The sequence below is a fragment of the Pinus tabuliformis genome, chromosome X (assembly GCF_031772625.1).
Source record: "Pinus tabuliformis cultivar Carrire ecotype Pingquan chromosome X, CPIR1, whole genome shotgun sequence".
Classification (NCBI taxonomy): domain Eukaryota; kingdom Viridiplantae; phylum Streptophyta; class Pinopsida; order Pinales; family Pinaceae; genus Pinus; species Pinus tabuliformis.
The window spans coordinates 997,007,233-997,018,729 of record NC_142308.1 but is presented as its reverse complement, the minus strand read 5'-3'; positions in this window follow the sequence as shown (position 1 = coordinate 997,018,729).

Genomic DNA, 11,497 nt, shown 5'->3' with positions numbered 1-11,497 from the left:
TCTCATCACGAATCCCTGTCTCAAAATATTTGATTCATTCGTGCCATGGTGGAGCTCTGTTTCCAAGTACCAATTCATTGGTATTATGTCCAAAGTGTGACAGAAAAATGCACCCACTCCAGTTACGGCTCTGCTCCATAAGCATCAATCCATTTTGCTAAGTGATCGCATGGGTCACTCCTCCCATCATATTTCTCTGTCAATTGCACTTTTGGGCGGCCAAACCACACCCTCATCACTCTTTTGTATTTGTGCCATCCATCAAAATTGTATTTATGTGTACCCCACCATCATGTGGGCATAGCGTGTAGCACCAAATCCAATTCTTGGAAGCAATGCTTCTCAGGCACTTCCCTTTCAAATGCATCCAAAAATTTATCTACATCAATTAGACCATCATAATAAGGCAAACTTTGTGCCTCTGATGATACACAATGCAATGATTTAGTCATCATGTTACAGTGCAGCATAGATACTTCATGCAACCTATTCTACCATTGTTCTAACTCTTCATCTGAGTTTGACATGCAGGAACTTTCGCAATCCCATGTAATGCGTCCATCTGCTGTCGGATTCACCCAATATTGGTCTCGCACTGTTATTTTGTAGATCTGGTCCAAATCATCATCACTTTCATAATCACGAACCAGTTTAGTATAACGTGGTTCTTCTGTGTGGTCCAAAGGTACTACTACACGGAGCAATTTTCTCTCAAATGACATTGTCCGCTTCTTCAAATTAATCAACCCATTCATGTCAATAGACCAATCGATCCCAAGGAATGCATGGTAGGGATTGTTGTCATCTACAATCTCTATTACTTCAAAATCAGCCAACGCGCTCGCGCCTTCAATATCTATTGTAACTCCCTGCAATCTTCCCATGGGAATAATCTTTTGCTAATTCGCCATCCTCAACTGAATCGGAGACCACTGCAGCGTAGGTCTCCCCATTCTCTCCCATGTTTGTTTAGGCAAAACATTTGCATCTGACCCAAGATCTAGAATAACTTGGTCCATGTCATACTCTCCTATTTTCACGGTGAGCCTCATCTCATGCCATGTTCTTGCCTTATGCTTACCAATTTCCTGACCACGTGTGGTTCCTCAGGAGAATTTTCCTTACCAACATATTTATTTATCAACTCCTGTAATCCTTTGTCGGCCTTGCTATCACGTAGTAGCTTCATACAGGTTTCCAAAAAGGTAGTGAGCATGGATGGGTCCATTTCTTCAGACTGCTTATCCTGACTTCCTAAGGTAGAAGCCTCAATGAAGCTTTTCTTCGCTTCCATGAAGGTTTCTCTCGCGCACTCTAAATCAAAGCCAACTTCCTTTTCTAGAGCTTTGCAGACCCATTCACTTTCTTCAAGTTTCTTTCCCTTATCCTCATCAGTTGTCATTCCACTTCAAAGCACGATATTCACATTAGGATCCTCTTCGCGGGGTTCAGCCCTCATCATCTACAGGTTTTGGGTAGGTTGTTGACGCTGCATCCCCTTTTCCTGCATCTTAGCTATTAATACAAGGCAATCTTTTGTCACATGGTCAAACTGAGTACAGTACCGGCATGACAGGCACGTCAGGTTCATATATTCTTGTGTGTAGTGTCTTGTCCCTCCACAATTATAGCAAATAACTTGCCTCCGACCTCTCATGGGTCATCCTCTGCCTCGGCCTCATCTGCACCCCTGATATCCTCCTCACACTCCCTCAACGCCTTGATCCGGAGGCCTAGTTTCTATCTACATCCAATATGTGGACATTCTCTCCATCATTAACTCATATCTACGGCAGTTGTGCTCATCGTGACCCACTGATTTGCAAAAGTTACAGAAGAGTTGTTGTGGTGTTTGTACAAATTTATGCAGCAAGTGACAATTGTATGTCACATGTTTTCTAGTTACCTGACAGATAGCACACCACAGCGCGGGTCGTGTACTTGGCCCTGCTTGAGCTTCCAGCCCTAGAGGCATCAGCCCTCCTACAACGTAATTCGTGAAGACAAGGCAGTGGTCTTTATCATGCCCTTGACTTTTACACTTTAGACACCAAAATTCTTCGCACACCTATCGCTGAGCCACTGTATCTTTCTTCAGACTTTGGAACTCTAGACAAAGATTCTGCAACTCTGCATGAATCTGTGAACTCCCAAAGCAACATCATGAATCGGTGTCTCATGCAGTCTCATTGCAATCTCTAAAATGATAAAGCAACCCTTAAATGAGGCAAGAGCGAAGCCACAAATCATTTGCGGTGTTGGCCATCCGTAAGATTCATGTTAGCTTCGCGAATCTTTCATTTCAATCTCTGATCCAACTCCCAGGGTGTCTCACCTAGCTTCATCATGATTTCCTTGAATCAAACTATTGATTGTGCTTCAGACTTGGGCCTGCTGAATTCCTTATTCGGTGCAGTCTGAATATCTGCCAACGCAACTGTCGGGTTATTGGTGATGTATTTAATGTACCACATTAGCGCACGATCCTGTAAAGCAGTAACCAACATTTCTTTCTTCATCTGATCATCTGTAATATTTTGGGTTGTCCATACGGCCTTCACAACGAACCAAAACTGGTTCAGGTCCTCATTCCCCAAGCCCTTGAAAATGGGAAACTTCACTGCATTTTCCATATTGAACGGTGGCGGAGGTGGTGGCAGTGTGGGCAAAGGTGTATGTTGTGGAGGTGAAGATGGAGGTGGTGTGGGCGGATGGGGTATTTACAGGAACCCTTTCCTTATTAACTAGACAGCGCTCGGTAGTGAAGCTTGTGTTGCTCCTTCGTCATCACTCAGAGGAGGCTCAATTAGTGGGCTATATTCAGGACCTGTTCTCATTCTATCCCTTAATAACTTTCCACTTCACGTAGCTCCAAACATCAAGGTAATACATAACCCATTTTTCACGCAAGATCATTTTAAACCAAGTATTCAAAGATCTTAAATACTTACCTCGTGGTCCCTTGAAGAATCGTCACTCTGCTTCGATGTAGCTGACCGAGTTATCAACCGCAAACTCTATCACAAACCCTCCGATGACACAATCAAGCCAGTGATCAACAACGCATGTGATCTTACCTTCAGAGGCTTCCAATCTTCGTACTAACTCCGGGGTTCCACACTATTGGACCGTCAAGCCTCCACCTTCCCTATCCATCCACTAATTTAGTGATCCACTTGTATAGCTCGACCGGGAAGGAACAAAAGAAAATTTCGTGTATTTCTATGTACAGATACCCATCCAACCACTGTTCTTTCATCAATCACGGATTTTTGTTTTCTTGCACTGCGAATTCGTGGATCTTTCTATCCAACCACTACTCAATTTCTTTCTTTATTGGATTTCAATGATGTGACATCACACATCTCTTTATGCAGATCCCGGTCTCGGAAACGAAACCATTTGTTGGCTTAGTGGGTCCTGAACCAAGTTCAGAGTTAATTTTTCCAAACAAATCCCTACACTACTGGCCCTTTCGGCATCAACCCGCGGAGCACAGATTGAAGTCTCACCCAAAGCAGTATGGGGGGATGCTGGAACCAAGTTTCCACACCCAAAGATGAGTGTGATGTCGTTTTCTGCCCTAAACCTTCCTTCGCACATATCGATAAGCCTCTAAGGCTTATCGATATAACTTCTCTTAATCAGATTCTATATCTCCACAAAGGTATACCACTGTCTTTTGTGGACCCTAAATAGGTCAATCAACCGCTTACACACCTCTATAATTACCCGTAGTTCTGTATTTACCCAAATCGGCTTAAGTGTTTGAAAACATTAACATGCAACAAGATATTCTTCGCGTAAATAGTTAATAGTACTTGCGTTCATATAACAATGTAAACCATGTAGAATCGCACGTCAATATAGTATTAAATCATAAACCCATCATTCATCATAATATAATAGCACATTCATTCATAACAGGAGAAAATAGACAAAACACAGATATTTCCAGAATAATCTTCTTTATTGATACTTCAGTTCTTCTTACAAACTCAAGACTTCCCTGCGCACTCAGCTATAGGGGTCCGCGCACTCAGCTGCGGACTCTACTCTAGGCCTCTGCACACACAACTGCAGAGCCTCTCTTCTACTCTAAAACTCCTTCGCTCTTTCTTCTACTGACCCATTACATTCATTCTTCCTTAGTTACTTTCTATGCCTTAGACTCTCTAAGACTCTCCTTTTTATACAATCCCATGGTCCGCGGACCATGGGTAGGTCTATACAAGACGACACAACTTACATAAGATAAGTGTAAAACCCTTTATGACACTTTACCATCTACGCGCTCTACGACCACATTTTACAGAGTCTTTACATTCTTTACAACAAAACTTGGGTTTTTTGCCCCAAAACTTTGGCTTTTGCCCCAAAATTGACCCTGTGGGACCCTGTCCCAAAATCTACTATTAAATATCTTATATGTAATAACTTAATGGTGAATTTTAAAACAAGAGGATTTAAATAAAAATCATTAGAAGTAATTATCAACTAGAAGACCTTGAAAAATCAACAAGGAATCAAAACTTGGGTGAAAGAGTAGCCTTAAAAGAAGCTAGACTATTTCAAGTTATCCTCTAGGGATTTACCTACCTATGTGACCTTTCTAAAAGACAAACCTATCTTACCTAAAGAAGAAAAAGGGTCAAAGCCCTAGTTTAAGGTCAAAGTTTCATTTTTTTGAAAATAATACCACTGGCTTATGGAATCGAGATTCATATTGTTGGAAGAGAAGATCGTGATCCATTCTTGTATCTGTGAAGTCTTCAATTTATGTTGAAGATAGGTCAAAAGGAATTAGTCTATTTCAATGGGCCAAGGAAGCCTCAGAGCCTATTATAGATGGCCAAGAAGGTCTCAGGTCCTATAGTAGTGGGTCGAGAATGTTGAGATTGCAACAAGATGATGGAGCTTAGTGAAAAGAGTCGCCTTCACTAAGTGGGCCCCAGGCAAATTATGGTGCAAGTTCTATTTTTTATCACAGTGTGGATGATCACAATGTGGGTGACCACAGTGTGAGTGATCACAATGTGGATGACCAAAGTGTGGGTGACCACAGTGTGGGTGATCAAAGTCTATTTTTAGACTAGCTGTCAAAAATAGAAAAGTCAAATATTATTGTCTCATAATAATATTTGGACTATAAACTTGATCTTATTCTCTTGGAGCACTTCAGTTTGAGCTACAGATATGGCCCATGCAGCTGTCAGAAGGAAGTACACTTTTCTTATGAGTTAGTTGAGTTGTTGCATGCATGACTTCAGTTAGAACTCAATCAGTTGAGTTTGGTGGAGTTGATTGTGGAGTTGATGGAGTTGTGTTCAGTTTGACTTGGTTAAACTAGTTGTGGTTAGTCTAACTGCAAATAGACTAATGATGAGTTGTTAAACTAATTATTAACTCATAATACAACTATAGAATACATCAGTTAGCTCAATTTCATGTCAGTGCATGTTCAGTTCAGCAGGGACAAGTGTTAGAGAATCAGATTGCTATCAGTTGTGACTATAGTTGTGCATCAGATCTTGCACAATCAAGGGATTGAGTATGCCAATGAGTTTGCTCATATATTTGCCCAGTTTGTATCTTCTTCTCACGTCTTACACATTGTGAGTGATTCTTTTGAGGTAAAATACGAGTTTGGTAGACCATTCTCATTCATTCTTGAGCAGGTATTGAGCAGTGGAGGCAGGCAAGCAGTGGAATAGATTTGGAGATCAGATCTTAGCTGTATTGTGCGTAACAGGTGGAGCTGGTACAGGATTGCTTGTGATAAGCATTGTACTTTGTAATGTTACATGGTCTCAATCATTAATATACAGATAGTGTGGGGTTTTTAGCGAGATGCTTTCCCCGGGTTACATGCTGTGTTAATGTGTGAATGCTCTTGATGTTTTATTGTTATTGATGCTGCTATATTGATGATCAACGTAGAGGAGCTTATGTATTGTGTATGTATTCTGCAATAGTACATGATCAGGATAATCTCCATTGAATATGTGTTAAATTATTCAAAAATTTCTACATGGTATCGAAGCAAGCTAGATAATTGTAGAAAACGTTTCTACATGGTATCGGAGCTGTTGATCATCAGATCTACTATTCAGGAAGTGTTTACATTCTATTTCTTTGTAGGAATTTACAGGGTAAGTTCCTCAGAAAGAACACCAAAAGGACACCGCTCACAACTAGATCACAGATCAATACACCAGTATTTTTGACGTGGTTAAAACCCTCAAAGAGGGAAACAGTCCACGTCCTGCGCCAACGTGGCTACTACAGGAAATTTATTAATCAAAGAATGAAAATTTACATAAGCTTCTCTCATGCACGGATTACCCGAACAATGACCCTCCATGCGCTTTAAATAGAACTCATGGACCAATCGGGTGTCAAGCCACGGATCAAGTGTCGGTAATACCGAGGAGAGAGTGAACCGTCGGATCACTACATATCGTGACCGTCAGATTGTAAGTTACAAAATGTACAGCGGTAAAGAAACACACTTTACCTAACTCTATACCTAACTCTAAACTAGACCAAGTTGTACTTAACTATTTCCTATGTGTCGGAATATCCTAACATTCTTCAGGCAGAGTCTGTAATCGGTTCAGGTAGCCTCTGGTTTCATCCTTCCTTCGGAAGGTGAGATATCCGGTGAATGCCCATACAGTCAATCTCTCTACGAGAAATATTGTGTTCTCACAAATCTTAGATCCGAGGCGGTTGAGTTGGGAGCTGGTGGAAATCGAATTTGCAGCAGTGTTGTTGAAATGTCTTTCAACGGATTGAAAATTTTATTCCAAAGCAAGAGCGACCTGGCGCTCAAGGATAAACTCAGAAACAATAAAGGTGAGAATGGATCTTCATCAAAGGTATCTGATGAAGAGAATTGTGCTTTGGCTACCAAAGCAAAGAAATGGAAGAGCAAGAAAGCTTCTCAGTCTGGTGCAAAAGGAAAGAAGAAGGATATGTCCAAGGTGAAGTGTTTTCACTGTCACCATCACGGACACTATGCCACTAATTGTCTGCAGAAGAAGAAGAACAAGCAGGCTGCTGGATCTTCAGCAGGAGAGGCTCTAGCCTCACAGTTTGAGCTTGATTTTTCATTGATCGCATGCTTGGTTTCAAGTGTGATGGGATCAGTGTGGTTCTTGGACAGTGTTGCGTCTTTTGACATGACGGGAGATAGAGATTTGTTCTCTGATCTGGAGGACAAAGATCTTGGAGTGCACATCGAGATGGGTGATGATGGTAGATACAGTGCGACCGGTATCGGTACCATTTCCTTTGAGAGGGAGTCTGGTAAACCCTTCATATTGAAGGAATTCATGCATGTTCTAGGATTGACGAAGAATCTCATCTCAGTGGCGATGTTAGAAGACAAGGGGTATGATGTTGTTTTCAGCGAGGGAAAGGCTTTCCTGCGCAGCAAGACAATTGGTGAGACCCGGAAGATAGGGGTTCGAGTGAGGAACCTTTATCAGTTACATGTATATGGATGCGCAGCAATGGCGGGTAAGGCAGAAGGATTGGTGAGCCGGGATGATGGCGAGTTGTGGCATAGGAGATTGGGTCACCTTCACCATGGAGCCTTGAAGATACTGCAGCAGATCACTACAGGGCTTCCTAAAGGCACACTTGCGCAGTCAGATCAGTGCAAGGAGTGTACTTTGGGGAAGTTTGTGAAAGCCACCTTTCACGAGAAAGATAGTCGCGCCACGACGATCCTTGAGAGAATTCACACAGATGTGTGTGGACCTTTCTCAGTTGCTTCGATAGCAAAACACAGGTATTATGTGATTTTTGTTGATGATTTCTCTCGTAAGTGTTGGATCTTCTTCATGCAGAAGAAGAGCGAGACATATTCAAAGTTCTGTGAATTCAAAGCACTGGTTGAGAAGGAGTCGGGGAAGAAGGTGAAGGCTCTTAGGAGCAATAATGGTGGTGAATACATCTCGGACGAGTTCAAGGACTTCTGCAATGCAGAAGGGATTCGTAGAGAGCTCATAGCTCCCCATAACCCACAGCAGAACGGGGTAGCTGAGCGGAAGAACAGAACGATTGTGGGTGTTGCACGGGCAATGTTGCATGATCAGGGCCTACCGCTTCACTTGTGGGCGGAAGCATGCAATACAACAGTTTATGTGTAGAACCATTGTCCTCATAAGATACTTGGCATGAGTACACCTGAGGAGACTTATTCTGGTAAGAAGCCTGATCTTTCTCATTTGAGGATTTTTGGTGCTAACGTTTACATGCATGTGACGAAGGATGCCAGGAAGAAGTTGGAGCCGACCGCAGAGGTTGGGATATTTGTGGGGTACACTGATACGCCCCACAACTATCTTGTGTATTTGCCAGACAGTGGTAAAACTGTTGTGCAATGGGATATAAAATTTCAGGAGGAGAAAGCCATGAAGTGTTCGCTTGAGAGGGAGCTACACTTGCATGCATATGAGGAGCTATTAGTTCCTAAGGATGAGCTTCAGGACGTGGATCAGCCACAGGACGAAGTTCATGGAGTGGAAGAGACCACTCATGCAGCGCCAACCATCAGAGGGCAAAAGCGCTTGACAGAAGCTAAGAAACTGGCTCAAGATGCAGAGAAAGTTGTAGGACCACCTACAGCCCAACGCAGGCAGAGACAGTCACCTGATCAGTACACTGGATACATGGCTCTGATGAGCAAGTGTGTTGTGACTGAGCCATCCTCTTTCGAGGAAGTTGTGGAGGATCCCGCATGGGTAGACGCCATGGTGGAATAGTATGATTCTATTGTCAGAAACAGTGCATGGGAGATTTTTCTTAGACCGGAAGGGAAATCAGTGGTGGGTTCGAGATGGATCTACAAGGTTAAGCAGGCAGCTGACGGGAGTGTGGAGAAGTACAAGGCAAGATTTGTTGCCCGAGGCTTTTCACAGATAGAGGGGATCGATTATGAGGAGACCTTTGCACCTTTCGCAAGGTATTCTTCCATACAGACGATTCTTGCTCTCTAAGCGCAGATGGGATGGCACATTCATCAGATGGATGTGAAGATTGCGTTCCTCAATGGAGTCATTGAGGAGGAGGTGTACATTGAGCAGCCTAAAGGCTTTGAGGTCTTCAGCAGCGAGTCGCATGTGTGCAGGCTCAAGAGAGCGTTGTATGGGTTGAAGCAAGCACCACGTGCTTGGTACACACGGATAGACAGCTATTTCACAGGACTTGGATTCTCCAAGAGCGAGGCGGATCCTAACCTATACCAAATTGTGGTGGAGGGTAAGTTGCTTATCATTGTACTGTATGTTGATGATTTGATTCTAACGGGTGATGAGCTATTGATACTGTCATGCAAGAAGGATCTTGCTACAGAGTTTGAGATGAAGGACTTGGGCCTCCTTCACTATTTCCTAGGATTGGAAATATGGCAGCGCAGTGGTGGACTGTTTGTTTCTCAGGGCAAGTATGCTCGGGAGATACTGGAGAAGTTCAACATGCATGGCTGCAAGCCTGTTGATACTCCTCTTCCTGGAGGTTGGAGGAAGGAGGATGCCACTTCGGGAGAAGAAGTGGATGCCACTTTTTATCGACAGTTGGTGGGGTCGCTGATGTATTTGGTCAATACACGACCTGATATATGCTATGCAGTTAACCAGCTTTCACAAGCTATGGTTAAGCCTACCAAGCTCTTCTGGAAGGCAGGCAAGCATGTATTGCGCTACTTGAGAGGCACATCGGGATATGGTTTGTGGTAAAAACAGGAGGATGAGGTGAAGCTATGTGGCTTCACGGATGCAGATTGGGCAGGGAGCCCAATGGACAGAAAGAGCACATCAGGAGGGGTCTTCAGTATTAGATCGACATCAATTTCTTGGTACAGTAGGAAGCAGAGATCTGTGGCACTCAGTTCAGCAGAGGCCGAGTATATTGCAGCAAGTTTGGCTGCATGCGAGGCTATATGGATGAGGAAGATCCTGGTTGGTTTGTTCGGTTCTCATTTGGATCCTACTGTGATTTACTGTGATAAGCAGAGTTGCATTAAACTCTTGGCTAATCCTGTATTTCATGATAGATCTAAGCATATTGACATCAAGTACAATCATATCAGAGATTGTGTGCAGCGGAGGATCATGTTGCTTTCATACATTCCAACGGAGGATCAGGACGCTGATATTCTGACGAAGGCTCTCACCAGGAGAAAATTCGAGTACCACCGAGGCAGGATAGGGGTTGTTGATAATCCATATCTTGTCGAGAGGGAGTGTTGTGATTGCAACAAGATGATGGAGCTTAGTGAAAAGAGTCGCCTTCACTAAGTGGGCCCGCAGGCAAATTATGGCGCAAATTCTATTTTTGATCACAGTGTGGATGATCACAATATGGGTGACCACAGTGTGAGTGAACACAGTGTGAGTGATCACAATGTGGGTGACCAAAGTGTGGGTGACCACAGTGTGGGTGATCAAAGTCTATTTTTAGACTGGCTGTCAAAAATAGAAAAGTCAAATATTATTGTCTCATAATAATATTTGGACTATAAACTTGATCTTATTCTCTTGGAGAACTTCAGTTTGAGCTACAGATGTGGCCCATGCAGCTGTCAAAAGGAAGTACGCTTTTCTTATAAGTCAGTTGAGTTGTTGCATGCATGACTTCAGTTAGAACTCAATCAGTTGAGTTTGGTGGAGTTGATTGTGGAGTTGATGGAGTTGTGTTCAGTTTGACTTGGTTAAACTAGTTGTAGTTAGTCTAACTGCAAATAGACTAATGATGAGTTGTTAAACTAATTATTAACTCATAATACAACTATAGAATACATCAGTTAACTCAGTTGCATGTTAGTGCATGTTCAGTTCAGCAGGGACAAGTGTTAGAGAATCAGATTGCTATCAGTTGTGACTATAGTTGTGCATCAGATCTTGCACAATCAAGGGATTGAGTATGCCAATGAGTTTGTGTTAAAATTTGCAACCTGGGTAAAACTTCATGTGGGTCATCTTATTCATGGCTGATAATATTTTTATTAGATTCCTCTCATCGAGAGGTGTGGGATTGATATAAAGAGCATCCAATTCCGATAAGTATTCATGGAGATATGAATTTATTTTTATTATGGAATTATTATCAAGCTGACCTACAACTCATGTAGGCTCAGAAGCCCAACAGTCGCATCTATTCACCCACCAACGTTGTGTATAAATATAAGAGGACTTTTCCTCATTTGGACTCACTCATCTCATCACATCTCTCTCTCTCTCTCTACTACGCAGAAATGAGTCTCTTCTCTACTGCGCTGAAATGGTATCTCTCTCACACATGTGAAGCCGAAAGCTATTGAATTTGAAGTTGTAACTGCAGAAGTAAATATTGACTTGCGTGGCCTAGAAGATATCCTCATCTGAACTATGCTATAGTTTCATCTGAACCTCCTCTAAAAGTCGCAAATTTTGGTGGTTGAATGAAGTCAATCCGACGAACGATTTGCAAGATATCGACTGCCCTAGTT